The sequence below is a fragment of the Triturus cristatus genome, chromosome 8 (genome assembly GCF_964204655.1).
Source record: "Triturus cristatus chromosome 8, aTriCri1.1, whole genome shotgun sequence".
NCBI classification, from domain to species: Eukaryota; Metazoa; Chordata; class Amphibia; order Caudata; family Salamandridae; genus Triturus; species Triturus cristatus.
Genome location: NC_140591.1, coordinates 1,384,740,569 through 1,384,762,956, shown reverse-complemented (window position 1 = coordinate 1,384,762,956; position 22,388 = coordinate 1,384,740,569). Strand labels below are relative to the sequence as shown.

General features: G+C 42.8%; 1 long non-coding RNA gene across 1 annotated transcript; it reads right to left on the bottom strand.

Moving 5' to 3' along the window:
• Positions 1-15,372: 15,372 nt before the first annotated feature.
• Positions 15,373-16,069, bottom strand: LOC146805797 (uncharacterized). Its single transcript, XR_014967513.1, has 3 exons — positions 15,983-16,069; positions 15,783-15,865; positions 15,373-15,690 (listed from the first exon to the last, which is right to left on the bottom strand). It is a non-coding gene; the product is annotated as an uncharacterized LOC146805797 (long non-coding RNA).
• Positions 16,070-22,388: the final 6,319 nt, after the last annotated feature.

Below are 22,388 nucleotides of genomic sequence, written 5' to 3'. Positions count from 1 at the left end.
GATGCCACCAATCCGCCCGGCCGTCCCATTGTGTCCGGGTGTGATTTGATTCTGGGGCCACTGTCAAAATATGTGGATGTGTTTTTAAAGCCATTTCTTGCGGATGTAGCCTCATATTTACGTGACACCATGGACTTTATAAATAAAGTTGAAGGGTTCCCATTTGATTCGGAAGTTCACATACTGGTTACAATGGATGCTTTATCCTTGTATACCCAGATCCCCCAGCAAGATGGACTCGATGCGATGGAGTCTTTTCTTGAAACAAGACCTAGACCACATCAGGTGCCCACCGAATTCATTCTAAAATTGGCTTCAATCGCCTTGCGGCGTAATTTCTTCAAATTTGATGACAAATTCTTTGTACAAATCAAAGGGTGTGCCATGGGCTGTCCCTTTGCACCAGAAATTGCAGTATTGTACATGGCTAAGTATGAGGAAATGTTTGTATACAAAAACAATACCTATATTACCTGTATCAAGCAATGGTTTTGGTATATAGATGATGTCTGGTGCCTTTGGGAGGGGTCGGAAATCATGCTTAAAGAATTCCATGGGTGGCTTAACGATCGTAGCCCTGACATTAAATTTAGCCTTGAATTCAGCAAAAAGAATCTGCCATTTTTGGATGTCAATGTAAAAACATCCCCAGGTGGGTTAATCACCACATTACACACCAAACCCACGGATAAGAACAATTCCCTCCACTATCAGAGTTATCATCAGTCCAACCTTAAGAACAACTTGCCCTATGGGCAATTCTTGCGTATCCGGCGGAATTGCTCTAGGAGAGAGGACTTTGAAATACATGCCGAGGGGCTAGTCAACAAACTGAGAGAGAGGGGATACCCTAGAAAATTGTTAAAACAGTCACTAAAAAGAGGATGGTTTACTCCGCGAGAGCACTTACTAACAAAAAAGACAAAAAGGCCAACAAATCGAATTGTATGTGTGTCCACGTTTGGACCACACACACATCCCATTAAAAAGATTATCCGAAGCAACTGGCATCTGATTGAAGGAACCATAAAAGATGTGGGGTTGCCACATTTTGCACTAAAAAAGAATCAGGACATTGGGCAGCAAGTTACTAGCTCTTCGGGCTTTAAAAAAAAAACATTTACATTATGCACCATGTTCAACCTCCAACCGATGCAAGAACACCACAAATGTGGTACCTGTTTGGTGTGTGATTTGACACAAGAAGGGACATTATTCACAGACGGACTACGGCACTGCACCATAATGAAGTTACGAATTGTAAATCTAAAAACGTGGTTTATGCCATTACATGTCCATGTAAACTGATTTACATTGGCAAAATAAGTCAGGAGGTACGTCACTGCATTGTCCAACATCAGTCTTGCCTGAAAAATAAGATACTCACTGCACCCATGATGGAACACTTTGTGTCCTCAAAACACCTATACACTTATTTTACCTGGACAGTTTTGTCCCAAATGAAGAAAAACAACCAGATTGGAGGTGACCCTGAAGTCCGGTTGGCACAGAGGGAGGCTTTCCTCATTATGAAATTTGACTCAGCCCTGCATGGGCTTAATGAATTGTCTAAGATCACAAAACTGTAATTACAACTTTAGACATTCCCCCTAATTTCAGTATTTTTGCCGGGTGATGTGCTTTGTTTAGGGCTCTAAACATTTCATGTTTCAAGATAAATGTATATCCTGGTCACATACATTACACTTAAATCAGGCTATTTTACCAACAACGTCGATATTTGAGCTCATGAGTTAATGATCCATTTCGGATTTTCCAGCAGCCAAAGTGAGTGCTTTACTCATTTGAGAACTACCAGTACCAGAATTCCCGGGGACTCTGTAACTTCCTGGGGAATCTCTGCCGGGTTGAAAGGAAGTGCCTTGCTTCACTCAAATATTTGCTGAATTGTAGCAGACATCGGGTGTGTGGAGAATGTTCTAAAACAATTTAATCCAGGTAAGCGGCATGAGGCACCACCTTTATAAATAGGAAAGTACATTTAGGTCAAGTGTTTTAGTAACTTTTACCGTTTCCACTTTAGACTAAGTTTAAAGAAGTGTGGAATCGGGACGGGCGTCGCCTGAGCAGCCTCATGGAGTGAAATTGATTCCCCTGGCAGGTAAACAGATTTAGAGTACTTATGTCGATTTTGAGAAGCTTTAGACATAAAAACACTTCACTAATGGAACATTGTTTTCCAACAGTGAGGCGCCAATTACTGACTACAGTCAAGCCGTCAGTACAACTTTGTAAAGTCTCTGTGGCAACTGGGATTTCTAACTAAAGGTAAAGGTCGCTCTTTACCAATTCAGATAGCTTGTGAACACCAGCGCATTGTATAAATACAGACGTATGTGCGTGCAACGTGATGTTTTGGTCATTACTTTGCCCCCTAGATTTTTCGTCACATCTCATGGCAAATTGAACCGTCAGGCACTTAGAAGAGGTTTCAACTATTCCTCTACACACATGGAGGACGCACATCGCGCCGCTTTTAAGGCACTCAATTAAAAGCAGTATCTGTTGTAAATATTCTTTGGGTCGCAGTTTAGGAAACATAAAATATTCACTTATGGTTTTGTTGTTTTTTATAGATATCAACCTTGTCCAACTCCTGAGGAGAATCCGTGAATTGTGTGGATTCAAAACGCGTTGGCTCTTGTGAGCCCGGGAGATTGTGTATATATTGTGCCTTAAGGAATGTAGTAATAATGTTTTCCTCTTGTGTAGGCAACATTGGTTTGAAGACATAACCCCCGGTCTCTTGGCCTAGGCAGGACAATTAACAACGTCTAGTTAAGAATCTAACGTTAGCTTGGTGCCTTATGTAAAAACTAGGACTGGTGTTGTACTTTCAATGTTAATTTTATTTCACACGATTGTCAAAGTTTGTTTCACTTGTCATTTTTGTCTTTGAATTTTTTCGTTTTTAAGTGAAATATAACATTGTGTATAAATGTGTTTCTTGTAAATGTGGTGTTCTGTAAATGGAAGGTTTCTTTTCTAAGAAATAAAAAAATATGTATTTGCTTCACTAAGCTAAATAATTTAAAATAAGCTAAATACAGCAATAAGAACCCTAGAATTGATGGACTAGGGGATTCTCTTTAAAGTGTGCAAACTAGTCCTTCTGAACGCACTCTTTTCTCTTGTATTTACAGTGGTGCAGTCCAGGAGGTTTTAGGACCCGAGCCTTCTTTGTTCTCAATATCTACTGTATGGGCATTCAGCACGTCCATCGCTTTTGATTGGTTCCTTGATGTGCTTTTGAAAAATCCTTTCTTTAAATTGGTCTATAGCTTACATTTTCCCTTCCTTTTGGTCACGCCCTGTAGACTGCCCCTGTTACATGCATTAGTTCACGATTGGCCACATAAGTTACTGTGGCGTACTCTTTTTCTTTTGCCACTGCTTTTCATTTACTGCATCCTGCTTTTCATTCACCTGTTGTCCATGTCATGTTGCCTTTAGCCCTTCACTCCCCTCCTCATGCCGTTCAAGTTATAAATTCCCCCCTTCCCTCCCATTGTCCATGTTTCCCTGCTCCTCGCTCCAAGTCTGCCCCTCTTTTCATTCACAGCGTCACACTTTTCTTTTACCCAGTGCCCATGTCATCTTGCCTTTAGCCCCTCCCTACCCTCCTCATGCCATTTAAAGATGTAAATTTCCCACTCTCCTCCCGTTCTCCATGTTGACCACCTTCTGACTCCTGGGCAGCTTGACAATGGAGATGGCATCTCAGAGCACAATCCCTGCTGCTTTACCATGAAGTGCGTTCATGCCTCAAGCAAGCTGAACAACGTAGGCGACGACATACACTGCAATTGTCAGTCTTTGCAAGATACTTCGCTGGTCTGCCCACCCCTGAGGTGACCTTCATTTTACAGTTCATTAAATGTACTGCGGGTGTTTCAGCCTGGTGTTGAGTTGTGGTTGCATTGTCGATGGTTGCAGAACCTGCTTCCCAGGAGCTGTGTGCAGAAACATGTCAAGCACAGCACTGGTTCAGTCTGGTTCAGACACTCAATTGCTACCAACTGACTTATTTGTTCCACCCCTGCTGCCAGATTTTCATGTTGTGTGGCTATTCAGAGGTTTGTGCTCTGTGGTTTATCCCCCTCCCCATTTAGTCCCCTAGAGTGCCCAGAAGCATGCACTCGATGAAAGGGAGAGTTGAGATATAGGTGTCAGATCCAATCGAGTTTGCAAAAGTAATTAGTCCTCTTATAGGAAGAATAACACTGAACACCCTAAATGTGTGTGGTCTTTCCAACAGGACCTGTTTTAGAGGAAGCACATATGCCATTGTTCCATTTAGTTCTGTATTGTGAAGACTAAGGAACATAAGCTTACATTCAATGTTACCCTTTCGGAGCTATTGCCACCCTGCTCCGACCATCTGGAAAATTATGGATTTATTTCCCGCCAGTAAATTGATGAGCTATTAGGGCACCGACACAGGGAAAACGGATGCAGCCACCTCACCTCTCGGGTGCAACCTACTACCCGCTCCCAGGGAATGCTAAACTTCTGGCATGCTAGACTTTTTCAGAGGTTAATTTTAGATGGAAAATGTGCAAACATTACAAATTAAGAAGTGGAGACCTGTACCCAGGACAGCTCAATTTTCCATAGTGTACGTAATACATTGGAAGCAATAGGTACGCATATATGCATATATTTATAATGGTAACTGCAAAACTACAAACCCCATAATGCAGTTTGCTGTTGGCTAAAACGTCGTTATTTATCTGTGTTTTCTTATATATGCTTCTTAACCCAGCACACTGGGGCCAAGTGTTAGTGGCCCACTTGAAGTCTAGGCATGTGGGTACGTGCTCTCCAACAAGGGGCACAGTCAGTATTTCTCTCAAGTGCCTAGAAACCTTGTTGATCACATGCATGCAGAGTCATGTGCAAACATGTGAAGGACACTGCATATAGGTACCAGATCGTGGATAAAGGCCCCTCCCTCGTGTTGAATAAACACAAAGGGTATGCCCGTTTGTTACTTATAGATGCCACTTTTCTCAAGCAATGTTTTTTATGGGCACATGTTGCAACTTCAGGGAGAACACTGAATTGCACGGGGCGATGTAGCACTAAGAATAAAGGGCCTGACTAGCGAAACGTAAACATTTTAGGAACAAGGAGGGGTTGGCCTTTGACAGTCAGGATGGGTGGAAATCTGATCTCTTTCTTACCACCTCACCGTCCCAAGGGCAGCTTGGCCAGCTCCTCTTCTCGCTTCAGAACCTCCTCCCCAGAAGTTTGTCATGTCTTCACAACACAGCACCAAAGTTCACAGGGACTACAACCAAGTATGTGAAAAGGCCCAGCGGACTCGGGAGACGACCTTTACTCCGCGGGCGTTTCACCGCGGTAGGTTTACAACGCGGGCTTTGCAACGCAAGTCGTTTCAACGATCTGCGCTGGAGGGCGCTGTAAGCTAAGGAATAGTACGATTTACTATCCAATACCTTCCCTACTGTACGTAGACTGGTGTTGGAATAGTAAATTGTACTTTCCCTAAATCCAGCACCCTCCAGTGCAAGTTGTTGAAATGACTTGCGTTGTAAAACCCGCGTTGTAAGATACGCGATCAACATGATCGCTTAGTATCGTCATACATTCTTCCCATGCTACCAAAATGCCCAATGCAGTAATCCTGTCTCCCAGTGCAGAGCACCATACTGTGCATTATCACCCCAGCACAGCACAGCAACGTGTGACACAACCCATGCACTGATGAAAATGCTGGCCAAAATCGTTCTGCGCTATTTTGCTGCTTGTGCAACATGAAATGGAACTATTTTTATTGCCAATGTCCATAACATATCAACCTTTTTGCGCCAGCTCAAAACACAAGGACAGCACTGTTGTCTACTGCATCCAACCATGCAAAGTAGTGATTCAGGACTCTACAGCCACAGTATTCTCGAAACCTATCATGCAGTAGTCCCATAAACACAACTCTTGTGTGAACTGTGCCTAGATTTCACCAATAAGAAAATTACAGAAGCCTGTGTCATTAAGGACATCTTCTTCGAGTTCATTTATTCCTTCTGCAACCGTTTGTGATCTACGAACTTTGTCCCACCGAGGCAGAGCAACTCCCAGCATACACTTGTTAATTGAAAACCATTGACTGGACCTTAACCCCTTGTGTGCCACGCCCTTTCCCCGCCCTGTGCCGGGCGTTGCATTAGCGGGCGGGGTTCATGACGAGCTGGACTCGTCATGGGCACAGCGCGACCGTGCTCCATGACGAGTCCAGCTCGTCATGGGCACAGAAGGGGTTAAGGTCCTGGTGACATGGGCTTATCTGCCAGCACTGTGGAGAATCACTACCGGAGACCACTGGGCCATGCACTGGATACGCTCAAGGCACTCCTACTTTGTAGTGCTCGGTGGCCCCAAGCAATGCCCGGCTTCGCCCAACTTATGCCCAGTTTTCTGCCGGGTTATGATATCTGGTACGCTGTCCAGATGGGTCTGTGTCACCAGAACACAACTTTTGCATTTACTGACTCTGCTTTTTGAGAGGTTGATCTGATTGGCTCAATTAAAATGAACCAAGAATACAACTCCCAAAATGCACTGATGTGTAAAATCATAGTATAGAAAAGTGGTGTCGCAGTGACATGGAGCCGTCTTGTCATCCTATTAACCAGTTAGCAGCCAGCAGATGCAAAGTCACATCACTGAGTCTGCTAGACGTGGATACTTAGCACTCAAGTATCACAGATTGAGGCAAGGAGGAGGTCTTGTGCTGGTTTTAAAGATTACATTCGAGTGCAGGCCCTCATCTTATGACTGTTCGAGTAAACAGTGCCACAAGCAGAAGTTATCGCCTCCCAACCACGTGGTGGCTCTTAAGTTACACACATCCACAGTTTAATAGCCCATCTAGTCCAGAGATTACCTGTGCATTCTGGGACTTGTAGTCGTCTTTGTGTCATTCTAAAACAAGAACTACAGGACTTTAAAAAAAATAGAAGGTATGAGCTACTTACACACAGACCTGCTGAGCTCAGAGCTCTGCCCTGCAACAGTATTCACAACATTTCAGACCCCTTTTCGGCCCGGTTTATGTCCCCTAATAGGCATAACGTCCCTAACCGAGACGTTTGCAATGAGTGATTTGGTGTCCAGTTTTACTGGGGGCCTCAGGTGAAGTTTAAAAGTTTGATATAAACAGTGCCACTGGAATTATGCGAAAGGAGTGATTACACTCCATGCAACACAATTCTACTCCAGATAATTCCACTACAAATAATTACACTGCAAACTACATAATTACACTCCACATATATCCACTCAGCTCCAAAACACATAATTACACTCAACAAAACTGAACTCTGCAACATGCCCTATATTTACACTCCACATAATTCCACACCATGCCACACAACATCACACAATTAAATACCACACAATTCCATACCACACAACATAATTGCACTCCACTGCATACAACATAATTACTTTCCACATATATCTACCCCATGCACATAGCAACACTTCACACCATGGCACATAATTCCGCTCAACATAATTTAACTCAATGCCACAAAATTCCACACAACACATTTCAGCTCCATACAATTCCATTCCAACGCACAAAATTCCACTCCACAAAACATAATTCCACTACACACCATATATATCCAATCAACAACACACACAATTCCACATCATACCACATAATTCAACACAATGTTACATAATTCAACTCAATACATGCCACTCTATGACACACAATACCACTACACATAAGTCCACTACACTTAATACCACATATTTACTATTCACATAATTCCATGGCACAAGCATGCACAGATCCAGCATTTCACACATTGGTTCACTTCAGTTCTTTCTGCACAGTTTCTTTTCGATAACGTTTTCAAAAAATCAAAACCGCAAACATACACTCTCCTCTTCTTTTGGTGTCTTCTGCATACACATGCACATAATCTTTATGTATCTATAGCCTTCTCTCTCCCTTATTCTCTTTCTCACACACTGTTTCTACAACGTTATCTAGAGTTCATTCACCACTTCATACACAAACTACCTAGCACTCTCAATCTTCCGTTCTATCTAGTTTATACAGCTCTCACCGCTATCGATTCACCATACCACATATTTCCCCTACATAAATACACTATACACCATACAATTCCACCCCACGTAATTCCACAACTAACAATTCCAATTAAAACCACATAACTCCACTACAAACAACATACATCCACACCACTATAAACAAAAAACATAAGTAATAAACAATATAATTTACAACGTAAATAGCTCTAACTTTCACACATGCGAGACCGATTGCATTGCAAATTCTTGTTTTAAAATATGGGATGATTAAGTGATTTGCCCAGAGTCACAGTATGTTGAAAATGCACACTCCGGCAACATTTTCCTTTGGAGGCTAACACTCACTTTGGTTATTATAAAGGCATTCCAAAAGCTTTTCTGGGGGGCGAGCACAAAAAATGAAATTGATGCGGGCCTGGACCCAAACTCGGCTCCTCTGTTCCAAAGACAGAAACACTGCAATTACACCACATCATCTCTGCAAGCTTCAGCAGGCACCTGACATTAACAAAGCAAGAAGCAGTTGTAGAAGCTGCAAGCTCTGTAATGTGCAGCATATCTAACGTCCCCATAATAGCTGCTGCGGTTCATCATCATGCCTTTGAGCATGTAGTTGAGGAATGGGCTCTTGGTGACGCGCGTGCTTTGCAAGTGTGTGTCGGGCTGGAGGAAGGCCCTGTGCATGTGCGCGTGCATGTTAGAGGGAACTATGCTTGTAATGCTTCACATTACCATACAACATTCATTAAAGCCAAACCTGTTGGCATTGCCACTGCTTGTTTTGGCTATGGTTGTGTCTAATGCATTGATGCTTTGTCATCTCCTTTAATTGCTGTCCTCTTGCATGGTATGTGTGCTTTCCTCTAAACATGCTGTAAGTGACTGTCCTTATAGAGCCAATGAACTGATAAACAAATTACAGCTTACTATTTTTGACATTTTTTTTAAAAACCAGTACTCGAATAAACGTACTAAGTGATGCACCACCTGTGCTGGTTGCAGAACTGAACATGTAATTCTAAAACCTCAGAATGGAAGGACTCGGATAATGAAGATGTATAAAGTGGTACAGCTCTGATTACTTCCTCTCAATGATCATGACATTAGGCACTACTCTTCTTCATCACATTTCTGGGTCCCCACCCTCCTTCCCTTTTAAGTAGTCTCAGTTACTTCTCCTACTCAGATGTTAATGGAAATGGAATGGAAAAGCCATCAATTTCAGAAGAAAGTGATCATTTTAGAAGAAAATATACATGGTTTACTGCCTCCTCCATACAGATAGCATGGTGGAGGAAATACATTTTGTGAATTTTTCTCCAGATGAAGCTTTTCAAACTGAAGTGAGATGATTTTCTATCAGTGATGTCCATCTGTTTACAATTTTTCAGGTATATGAATATATCAACTTAATCCCTAATGTGAGGCAACTTGATCCGGATAGCTTCTTAACATTCCTTTAGCGGGACATGGGATCCTAAAACAAAAGAAATACGGTGGAAGATAAATTACTTATGAAAGGTATATAGATTCGAAATACCTAATCTAAGCGTGAGAATGTTAGCCAACTCGGAGCTCCTCAAGTAGAGCATTGAGAAAGTGAGATAACTTGCGATGCACATGTTGGCTACTTGGGGAGACTACTACATCAGAAGGGCATATTGATGTTGAGAGAACTAAGGGGCATATTTACAACAGAAGAGACGGAGAGCGGCGTTAGCCTTCTTGGCTTAACGCCGTGCTGCGCCACTTCTGAAACGCAGGGCTGCACCAACAATAGGGTGCAGCCCTGCATTTCCCCCTGCACTGGCATTAAATTTAGCTGCCTATTGCCAGCGCAGGCACCCTTGCAGCATAGTGCTAGGGTGCCTGCATTACATGGGGGAGATTGTTTATGTGCAGGAAGGTGTCCCTTCCTACATATAAAACAATCTTTAAATGGCGTTTTGTAATTTCTATGTGTGCTGCCTAGTGCAGCACACATAGGAGTTGCAAAATGTTATTCTTAAAAAAATATATATATTTTTTATGTGCAGGAAGGGACACTTCCTGCACATAAACAATCAATGGCATTTTGCTGTTTCCATGTGTGCTGCACATATCAGCTCACATGGAAACAGCAAAAACGAGGAGAAATAAAAATGTTCTCCTTGTTGCGCCAGAGTGAGACCAGGTTTTCCGTGATCTTCATTTTAGGTCTTCCCCATATTTACACCACCCTTGTAAATACAGGGAACACCCACTGCCCTCCCCTTTCACGCTAAATATAGCATGAAAGGAGGCGTTATTTACAAGGCAGCGTTAAGCCATGTTAAGTGGCTTAACGCTGCCTTGTAAATAAGGCAAAGCCCCTTTCACCACCACAACTTTGTGAAACGTGGAGTTTTGTTGGTGAAAGGGCCTTGTAAATATGCCCCTAAGTGCCAAGGCTTTTTATGTCTGTGTAGAGATGGCTTTACCTGCCTCCCAGATCAGAGAATATTCTACATAGACTGAGACAGAAACAAAAGTTGAGCAAGCTTCAGCTGCTAGTTGTTGTGCTATTCTATTTTCATTGGCCCACATTTCTCTACCATTGGTTCTTGTGACTGTTGTTCATGATGTAGAGAGTGTTGTTAGAACAACCATATCATTCATACAGTAGATGCAGGAGTCTGTGAAGAGAGATGCATCTTAGTTCATTGTCTTTGTGCTGTGCAGCTCTTGCAGGCTCAGAACCCATTGAAACTAATGCCAAGGCTATGAATTCTGACTGATTTCACTGGCAAGCAGGTAGCTGCTGTGCTAGGACGCAGTGGCAGCCGCCGCAAATCAAAAGTGTGTGTGTGGGGAGGAGGGAATTTAGGGCAAATATTATAAAAAAAATTAAACGTAACTGTCGCTCTCGCCAATGCTGACGGCAGCCTCGGTGCTACTCTCCCGGCAGCCACTGGGAAAGCACAGGCTCCCCACCCAATCCAGACGCTGCCTGGGAGTCTGCTGCTTTTCTTCAACCCAGCTGTGCAACACAGCTGGGTTGGGGAAATAGAAGTGCGCACATCTGTTTTGCCAGTCTAAGATGGCTGGCCAAACTGACATGCTAACACATAAGTGCCCAACACTCCTTCCTGTCAATGACCGGCCCTACCCAGCCATAAACACGCATTACTCAAACAGGGCCAGTCACACAAGAGTAAAATTATGTTATTGTTTTATTATCATCTTATTTTTCTGTGACTCACTCTGACCAATGGGTAGACACTCCTCCGCCATTATGGAGGAGCCGCCCCTGCTTGGACGTCAGAGAAAGAGAATCTACACATGTTCACGAGTGACATCAAGATAGATTGGGACTCTCCTCTCACTGCCTCCTGAGCTTTTTGACGACCTCTGGGGGAGGAGGTGCTTTCCAGTAGATCTTCTGCAGTGCCCTAGAACACACTTTGTGACAGGGCAGCACATCCCACCATAACTGGACATGCAAACTCCCCTTTTCCTGGTGATCAGAATCTTCTGGGTGTGCAGATGGTCTCCATTCAATATCGGGTCTTGACCACTGTGTCTGGTCCCAGCACCACTTGCCCAGTGTCAAGAGGTCTCACGCACACATCCCACGCAATCAGCTTCACCTCTGAACACAGGGCAGGAACACCGACCCATTTTGTTCATCCCCTTTCAGTTTGAGACAGGTCTAGTGCTGCCCCTGAGCAATGCTGGGCTCGTGCAACACGCAAAGTGTGCAGGAATTCCTTTTATGAGGAATCACACACAAAAAAACTCAAACTGAGAAGTTCCTTCACAACACAATCTTCCTCTGTGATATTCCAATGCAGCCATGCTGGAGATTCTGGGAATCTGCTTTAGTATACATTGTAGTAAGATAATGCAAATTTGCTTCATAGAATGTTGAACATTTATATATGTATTTCAAAACTGTTAGTAGCACATGTTTTCCTTCAAACACATCTTCCATATTTAAATCATTAAAATTTTCCAGATTTATGATCATAACTCTAATTGCAGACTAAAATATTTTCATAAACATATTTTTTTCAGAATTTATTTTGGTAATTGCAATGGATTGTGCGATGTCAACTTTTATATATGAGAACTTAACATTTTCAATGGTAGTCAAGGCTGAATCTATGAAACACCAAATTTCCTTCTTTCTACTCTACTATCTATTTTAATGTGCGCCACCGCAGCTCCTTCTTCGGTGCCACCTAGAGGACAAATGGATAACTTTCAGCCAGTTGTTACCCAATAATGTAGAATTGCAAACTCACATTGGCTTTATTTCTGGTTAGAGACAACTTTAGCTGCTACCCACATTCACTCAGTCACATTCACATACACACTTGTGATTCAATCACTCACAATCACCTATGCAAATTTCCAATGTGACAAAAGAATTATTATATTAATCGGTCTGGCATCTGTTGGAGTTATTGGCATTATAAATGCCTATTCTTTTACCTAGCCATGTTGCAGGGTGCAGTACCATATGTGGCCAAACCTCTTTTGGTCACATATGGTACTGCACCCTGCAGAAGATATGGTAAATCCACTCTACCCATAATGCATTGCATGAAAGACCCTACCACAGGTACATTCAAGTAGCAAAGTCCATTTATACAATTAGTAGCTTGGAAACGTGACAAAAGATTTATAATAATTTCGGATTAGGTTGTACTCTGTGTGGAGCTGAGGAAGGGACATTTATAGAAGGTCTCATATAAATGTGAGATGTGCTAGTAAATAAAGTAATCATTCCCAGACTTGCCTAGGACCAAGCCTGTGTTCTGCCAGAAGCCCTTTATTGCTCTGAGGCTGTAATTAGAACCTAGGGAGTAACAACACATGTAATAGGGGGTGTCTTCATGAGAGGTTACAAGAAGAGACAAGGCGGTACTAAGCTTATTGACCAATGAGAAGCCACCATTTACACAAAGGACAGGGACAGGAGCCAATTAAAAAGATGGAAGGAAAGTGGGCAGAGCATTATGACCTTATCCTGAATACAGCATGTTCCGAAGAGACAGCGCCAGTGCTGCCTAGGCGACACCTAAAGAAAATGACCCTTGGGGAGGTGTGTGTGCAAGATTATTTTTCTCTTGACATCCACTTTAAGAAAGGCTTGTATGAAAATAAATTCCTTTACATTTCATTATTCACATGTGGCTTTTCCAATGCCTTCGCCTTTCTTTTAGCTGTAGAAGTTGTCCCTCTCATCCACATCAAGGGTCGGCCTGGGAATAGTTAAGCTGTAGCTGTTCTTATGTCTCTTGACGCAACTTCTTTAATACTTGCCCATCCCTCTTTGGTGTTACTAACTCTAGTTACTGGGAGAACACCAAATATGACTAAAATCTTTAATGCAGGAGCCAGTGGCACTCATAGAAGGTTAAGGAGCGTGCTCCCCCTAGTGGGGCTCTGCTGTAAGCACCATGCAAGGCAGAACAAATAAATAAATATACTACATTTCTGTAGTTTTACATTGTTTCGCTTGGCTTCTGCAGTAAGGCGGACACCTATCCCCCTTGGGCCGGGGCCCTTGGAACTCACTATATATTGATCTCCTTCCGCTGTCACTCTGCATATGACATGGTACGTGGTGATATGCACAGCTGCAGGAAAGTGTTTTTGGAGGGCAAGTTTAGAGATTATGTGGGAAGTCGAAGGGAGGAAGAGTTTTGTTTTCGCCAATAAATATTTTTAGGATTTAGTTGGCAGCAGAACAGGTATTTGTGAGGCTCAAAAGCAAACATGACAGGCTGCATCACATGAGGTGAGCAATGGTGATTGTATCACATAAGGCGAGCAGCGCAACTAATAATTTAAGGACTGTACCACATAAATCGAGAGCTAAAGGCACTGTCTCCATCAGAGTTATGGGCTGACTGGCTTCTTAAGTAGTTGAAGAGCAGAAGCAGCGCTATTTTATTACCTTAGACAATGGTAAATGGTTGCTTGTTACAGGAACTTTAATGATGTGTGCTGCTATTGGCTGGAAATGTCACAGCACATGATTACATAGCTAAATTAAGCAACATAATAAAATATCCATACATAAAGTAGCAACACAAAAGATAACATAGCATATTAGTACAAAATCATCACAAAAGAAGGCAAGACCACCACAGTATAACACAACACCATCATATGGAAATAGTGCAGTACGTAGAAAAAAAACATGCAACGCTAAAACAATGCAAAACATCACCACTACAATAAAATTCCAAACAGCAAATGTGCAGAAACATTCTAATCATGTTTTAATAATACAATGTAAAAGGTATTTGAAGCAAGCACTGCCTTAACTTACCCCTAAGGACATGAAATAGCATCAGCCCAAAATGTTTTGCGATCTAGCTCAAGAACGATCCATGCCATAGTTTTGGCCAGACTGGAGTCTCAAATAATAGAAGAGCAGTTCTACTACCTCGGAGAGAGTTAAATTGTTGTATGTGACGAACTATAAAGGAATGTGATTCTTTTGACACAAATTGCAGCAGCATTTGTTGTGGTCTCCAAAGTAAGGGGCAGAACATGGAACAAATCAACAAAATGACACAACCAAAATATAGCAGGAAACACTGCTGCAACCAAGCAGTGAAAGCAGGGCAAAATGCAATGACCACAGGACGATACAAAAGTGCAGCACAAAAACTCAACAGCATAAAACACCACATCAACCCTACAACAAAATGCAACATAACTACAATATACACAAACATTCTTTTCACACATTACCATCTACACAAATCTGCTTTCATGATACATAGGAAAAGGTGTTTGCCTCAAGCACTTCCTTACCACCAAGGCCTTATGACAGCGGAAGTAAAAGAAAATTGTAATATGGCCCATGATGGTTTACAATTAGCTCAAACTCAGCACACTGATCTTGAATGGATGTGGGGAAGAGGAAATGTGCTTATTTTAAGAATTAAGGTTTGATACCACAGCACGAAAATATGACAACCACACCTTCAAAGCAATATTGCTAAGAGACTATTGTGGAAAGGTGTGCCAGCCACTAAATCTGCTGGAGATAACCCAACAGTCTAATCTTGCTAAATATTTATTTTTGTAGACATGTGAGTCATCAGTACAGTAAGGGATGGTCCCAGTAAACAATACTATAAACAAGGAATTACGATAAACAAGTACTCACAATACGTAAAAAAAAATACATACAATCAATAACTGAGCAGTGTTATTTAATCACACCCTCGTATTTACAAATATATATAGAATACATTTAGGTTTTATTGACATTGTGCCCGGAAGAAGAGAAAGGAGGATTGGGGAAAGTGGGTGATTTTTTGGGAGGATGGAGTGTCATAGACAGGTAAGAAAATTGGTGCAATCAACCGATTCACATTAGGCCTCCAGTTAGGCTTATTATTTCGCCACTATTACACACAGGTTTGTACAGTTGTTACTAGCCAAGCCACACAGTGAAACACAGTAAGAAATATCCGTTGTTTGTAGGCTGGTTTTAAACAGAAGTGTCGACGTTTCGACCCAAGAAAAACATAGGTTATTGTCCACCTTACATAGGGGTCTTCCTCAGGACTGTGAAGGGGGAAAGGGCACCTAGGGTAAAGTGAAATAGTATTAAAAATCGAAGGTTGTCTCGTAGGAGACATTAAAACATAAACTAAAGGCCAAAAGTTCCTCAAAATTACCATGTAAAGCCCTAAACGGAGGGCTGAAGCATGAAAAAATCAGGCACGTGGGCTCCGAAGAAGAGAGAGCGCGGCAACTGCACCTGTAAAATTAAGGTGTAGTTTACAGATACGCCCGTTCATAAATGACATATGGGCAAATGGCAAACGTCCATGGTTAACCAAATAATACAAGCGGTATTAACTGCTTAAACACTCACATTCCCCGGATGTAATCCGGTATGTCCCAACAAGACCATATAAATCAGATCAGCCGTATTCATCAGCTTAGGCCACTAGTTAAAAATCTAAACAAGCAGAGAGGAGATTGGAAAATATTAACCAATAGAAAGGAGGGGGAAGACCTCGCAACATCTAAACTGATTCAGAAACATGGACCACCGCCCAAAGCGTTCATCAATTTACCTGCTCTGCTCCCAGAAGTGCATCATATGAGGGCACTCGATCTAGGGAGAGAGGGAAACGGTGCGTAAACATTAGTGGCAACATCCACCTCAGCATGTGAAATTTGACCGGGACAGCCTCTAAAAAACTAGGAACTCACCGCTCCTCGGTGGTCCCGTCTCAGTCAATGGCGGCGTCGTGCACAAATCTAGGGTTGAAAAGGGCCAGAATTAGGTTGGGATGCGTACGCCACATGGATGATTACAGAAAGAAGGCACCACAAAGGAAAAACGGAGTGTGTTGCTCAGATGCGCTTACCGTCAGTATGCTGCCAGCTACCTCAAAGGAAACGAGGGAACCGAGCCGTTCTCCCGATTCCACTTATAAACGCGTACGTGTTCCGCGTCATGGACCGCACGTACCGCTCGCTGACGCTGGATGCTATACAAGCAGCATCACTGCGCTACCGTCCTTGGCATGGAAAGGGACAATAGAGTCAGCCACGTTAAGAAGGGGCTCGTGCTGGTATATAAATCATCGGCAAAGAAAACAACATACCAGTTTTTCATTTTTCAACAAAAACTGAATATTCAACGTAATTTTGTGTTTTCATCCACACAAATATTGTCAGTGTGAAGATCACCTGTACACAGTTTTCAGTCAGTAGCCTAATGCAGCTATGTTTGGAACATCCAACCCTCATGTGAACTTTCTTTTGCATCAACATTGACAACTGCAAGTTGAAGTGGAAGTCGAATTTATTGCTGCGGGACTTGCATTACAGCTCCAAAAGTTGGGAATAAAGGATAAGAAATCTATGAAAGTTTCTCCAATGTGTGTGCTGGATGGACAAGCACTTTCATCAATGTTGGTGTTAAACTGTTTTGGGTGATCATCTTTGCCTATGGTGGTGCACAGTAGTGGTTGGCTGCTCGCTGTGAGTGGAGCACAGAGTCTGGCAATCTACTATTTATTTACGTGTAAAAAAAGTTATTTTCTTTTCTAAATCAAAGCAACGCCTGGTAATTTCTTTTACAGATTAAATTATCCAGCATTTACCTTGCTTCAAAACACATCTGTGTTTATCTTTATTTCCATTTAAATATTTAAAAAGACTTAACATTTTTTACTTCGATTTGACATCTTTATTTGAAAGTGATGGCTTCTGAAAATTAGCCTTTGAGACCATAATTATAGGTTTTGGAGCCAGGTGGAAAGAGTAAGAGATTCACTTAGAGTTTGCTAGAGTCAGAGCTCTGCCATTAAGCTGGCTGACATTTCAGCTGGCCAAATTCTTAGTTCATTCGTCTCATTTAGAGATCAGCGAAGCATCAGGATTCAGGCCATGGAGCCTCAGGTGGCCCTGTGAACAGGAACATTTAAACTGCCGCCCGCCCACCACAGACTGTCGGGCATTGCATGATGGTAGGCCTGATTCAGACATAAAGGGGCTCATAACGATGTCGGGCGAAAAGCGTCAACACTACACCGTCTCGGCCTCGAGACCAACCGACTTGTGGTCGGATGTTCCGACCCCAAGATTACGAAGTGACCGCACACTGCAAGGTCAGATTCCTATTGTTTCCTATGGGAGCTCGTGTTATGCCCGAGAACTGTCCATAACACATGCTCCTATGGGGAAATGGGGTGTGTGTGTAAAACCCTGCATGGTGCATGCCACACAGTGCAGGGTTTTACAGGGGGATTCCATAGGTACCCCCTCAGCCACCAATCGAAGGCCGCGGTCCCCCAAAATCACTTTCCAACAGCCTTTCCATGTCGGAAAGGCTGGCGAGGAAAGAATATTAGAAATTGACATTGTAATCCAAATGGCAGAAACACCATCCATAGGGGGTTACGGTGCGGTTCTGACTGACAGGAATACTTTACGAGTCGGTCGGAACAGAGTTGGAATGACTGGCCGGTTTACGTTCCGACTGCGAACATCGTAATCGGGCGGTCGGACTGTAAACCGACCAAGCCGGTTGGAGGCTTTCCACCCGATATCATAATGAGCCCCATAGTTTTACAATTTGAAACCAGCAGGGAAAATCTCATACCCTGACTCCTGCTCATCAAACTGCTCTGCCTTCTGTGCAACCACCACATCAGTGGATGCACAGAATGTAGTGAGATTTAAATGACCTTTTAAGTCTGGATTCCTGTTGCCCTACAGTTTTCTATTTTTATTCCTGGAGACTTGGGTCTTTTCAGACTCACAAAGTAACTTCTAAGGCTAATTCCCCCCCCCCGTGCAAACCTTATTTGGGCAGTTCACGCTTAGGCCCCTGTATCTTTTTGACTACATAAGGTATCTACACCATATTAGCATCCTTTTCTTCCAACATCATGGGAGATTTTAAAGGTACCCAGGGTTTGTGGATTCCCTGGAGGGGACCCGGAAATTAGCCAAAATACAGCTAAATTTAGTTTTTGGGGGGGGAAAATGGTGAAAAAGTGCTGCAGAAGAAAGCGTCTGTTTTCTTCCCTGTAAAGGGTATCAACAAAGGGTTTGTGGTGCTGAAATCACCATATTCCCAGCTTTCTCGGACAGAAAACCAACATTGTTTTACACAGTTTTGGCTTTTTACTGTGACGAGCTTACTTTTGCTACTTTTTGTGCTTTCAACCTCCTTCCAGTTAGTGGTAGAAATGGGTGTGAAAGCAATAATGGATCCCGAAAATCTATCCATTTATGAAAAGTAGACAAAATTCCAAATTCAGCAAGGGGTCATTTGTGCAGGTTCTTCAAGGTTTTTAATAGAAACTAACAGTTGAAAATAAGAAATATTGAAAATGTGTTAAAAAATACAGCCATTTGTGCCAACGTTTTCACCTGTAACTTCTTCTAAGTATGACAGATGTTTTAAAGCAATATACGATTACATCTGCTGGACCCTTCTGGTTGTGGGGTTATATAGGACTGGTAGATTCACCAAGAACCCGAGGAACCCAGAGCCAATAACTGAGCAGTGTCTTGCAATGGTTTTTCAATATGTACAGGGTATATAGCAATTATTTTGGTAAAATATAAAGAGTGAAAAATAGGCATCAAGGACACCAATGTATTTCCAAAATGGGAACAAAATATAGAGTTTAAAAGCAGTAGCTATTTGCATAGCTCCAAAATTGTGGGTACCCATACTAGTAGGTGAATTATCGGACTTTTTCAAAGTGACTTCTTTTTTTCACATTATCTTACATTTGGAAGGCAGTAATGCATAGAAAGTCAATAGGTAATAACAGTTGCTCTACAATTCTGTGTTCCCCAGAGTCTTCCGATAAAAATGGTACCTCATTTGTGTGGGTAGGCCTAGTGCCCGCGACAGGAAACAGGCCAAATTGCAAAGTGAACACACCTAGTTTTTACAGAGAAACCTGACCCTTTTTTTTCAAATTGCCTAGATGTGAATTTTGAACCCTAGCTCGGCCAGCACCTAGGGAAACCTGGCAAACCTATACATTGTTTTAAACTAGACACCCAAGGGAATCCAGGATGGGGTGGCTTGTGAGGCTCTCACCAGGTTCTGTTACCCAGAATCTCTTGCAAACCTTAAACTTAGTAAAAACAAAAAAACATTTTCCTCACATTTCTGTGATACAAAGTTCTAAGGGGAGCAACACACTTCCAACAGCCCAGCATTCCCCCAAGTCTACCGATAAAAATGGTACCTAACTTGTGTTGGAAGGCCTAGTACCCGTGACAGGAAAAGACCCAAAACGCAACTCAGACACATCAAGTATTTCGAGTGAAAACGGACCCTTTTTTGTAATGTGCCTAGTTGTGGATTTTGGATCTGAGCTCTGCCGGCACCCTAAGGAAACCTAGCAAACCTATACATTTTTTAAAACTAGACACCCAGAGGAATCCAGGATGTGGAGACTTGGATGGCTCTCACCATGCTCTGTTACCCAGAATCCCTTGCAAACCCGAAACATTGTAAAAAAAAATCACTTTCCTCCAAGCCTCCAACTGCCTCCTGGGGGCGCAGAATGCCTGTGGCATTTTTAAGGGGAGTGGGGGCACTAGCATGCCCATTCTGACTAGCCCCTACCCCTGAATATTGAAAGAAAATATTCCCTGGTGCCTAGTGGGCTTTCAGCCCCCCTGATGGGCAGATAAGGCGCTATTGCACCCATCTGCCTCCCAGAGGGAAGGGGGGGGCAGAAAGACTGTAGCACATTTTCTTGGGGTGGGGGCATTGGCATTCCCATTTTGGACAGTCCCCACCCTTATGTACAAAAAAAATAAATCCATGGTGCCTAATGGGCTTTCAGGGGCTATTGACCCCCTGCCTCCTGGGGGGGGGGGGGGGGGCAGAAAGATTTTTGCAGTTTTTGGGGGAAAGGGTGGTGGCATTGGCTTGCCCATCCTGGGCAGCACCCACCCCAGACCTATAAAAAAATAATCTCAGGTGTCTGGGGTGATTTCGGGACCCATATTCCCCCCAGGGAGGGCAGAAAGTCTGGTTATTCCTTTTTTCAATGGGGGAAGCAAAGGCTCTTGCCCAAGGGGTCGCTCCCCCCTCCCTAGTGCCTAGTGGATGGATCCCTGCTTGAGGATCATCCTCCTGGGGCAATCCACAAGTAGGGATCCACTAGGGAAGGGTACCATTGGAAAGGGGAGATTCTCCCCTTTCCAACAATACCTCTCCCATGTGTTTCGGTGCTCTGGGGCCGAGATAGCCCCTTGTGTACCGAAACATTGAAACTGAAACTAAGTTTCATTTTCAATGTAAGGATAACAGCACACCATGCGTGTGATCGTCATTACTTTGAAAAGAAAAAAGGCTTGGGAGGTTGGGAAAGCTCTTCCCCACCTCCCGATGCCCCCCCCCCCCCAAAAAAGGAAATCCCTTTGCTGTTTGCAGCAGAGGGATTTAGTGCACCTGTGCACATGAGAACAGTAGCACTGATGTTAATGACAGAACCATTCTGTCATGAGCACCGAAAGGGTTAAACTATTTAACTTAAAATAACTATTTCAAATATTTTATGTTAACTATAACTGGAAATTAATTTTATATATTTTCTTTAAATGTACAACAAGATACAAACAAGCATTTGCAATGCAATAGGGCTCACATTTGCGAGAGTTTAAGCTATTGGCATTGTAAATGACAATGCCTTTTATTTGTCTACGGTGCGGTTCTGACTGACAGGAATACTTTACGAGTCGGTCGGAACAGAGTTGGAATGACTGGCCGGTTTACGTTCCGACTGCGAACATCGTAATCGGGCGGTCGGACTGTAAACCGACCAAGCCGGTTGGAGGCTTTCCACCCGATATCATAATGAGCCCCATAGTTTTACAATTTGAAACCAGCAGGGAAAATCTCATACCCTGACTCCTGCTCAGCAAACTGCTCTGCCTTCTGTGCAACCACCACATCAGTGGATGCACAGAATGTAGTGAGATTTAAATGACCTTTTAAGTCTGGATTCCTGTTGCCCTACAGTTTTCTATTTTTATTCCTGGAGACTTGGGTCTTTTCAGACTCACAAAGTAACTTCTAAGGCTCATTCCACCCCCCCCGTGCAAACCTTATTTGGGCAGTTCACGCTTAGGCCCCTGTATCTTTTTGACTACATAAGGTATCTACACCATATTAGCATCCTTTTCTTCCAACATCATGGGAGATTTTAAAGGTACCCAGGGTTTGTGGATTCCCTGGAGGGGACCCGGAAATTAGCCAAAATACAGCTAAATTTAGTTTTTGGGGGGGGAAAATGGTGAAAAAGTGCTGCAGAAGAAAGCGTCTGTTTTCTTCCCTGTAAAGGGTATCAACAAAGGGTTTGTGGTGCTGAAATCACCATATTCCCAGCTTTCTCGGACAGAAAACCAACATTGTTTTACACAGTTTTGGCTTTTTACTGTGACGAGCTTACTTTTGCTACTTTTTGTGCTTTCAACCTCCTTCCAGTTAGTGGTAGAAATGGGTGTGAAAGCAATAATGGATCCCGAAAATCTATCCATTTATGAAAAATAGACAAAATTCCAAATTCAGCAAGGGGTCATTTGTGCAGGTTCTTCAAGGTTTTTAATAGAAACTAACAGTTGAAAATAAGAAATATTGAAAATGTGTTAAAAAATACAGCCATTTGTGCCAACGTTTTCACCTGTAACTTCTTCTAAGTATGACAGATGTTTTAAAGCAATATACGATTACATCTGCTGGACCCTTCTGGTTGTGGGGTTATATAGGACTGGTAGATTCACCA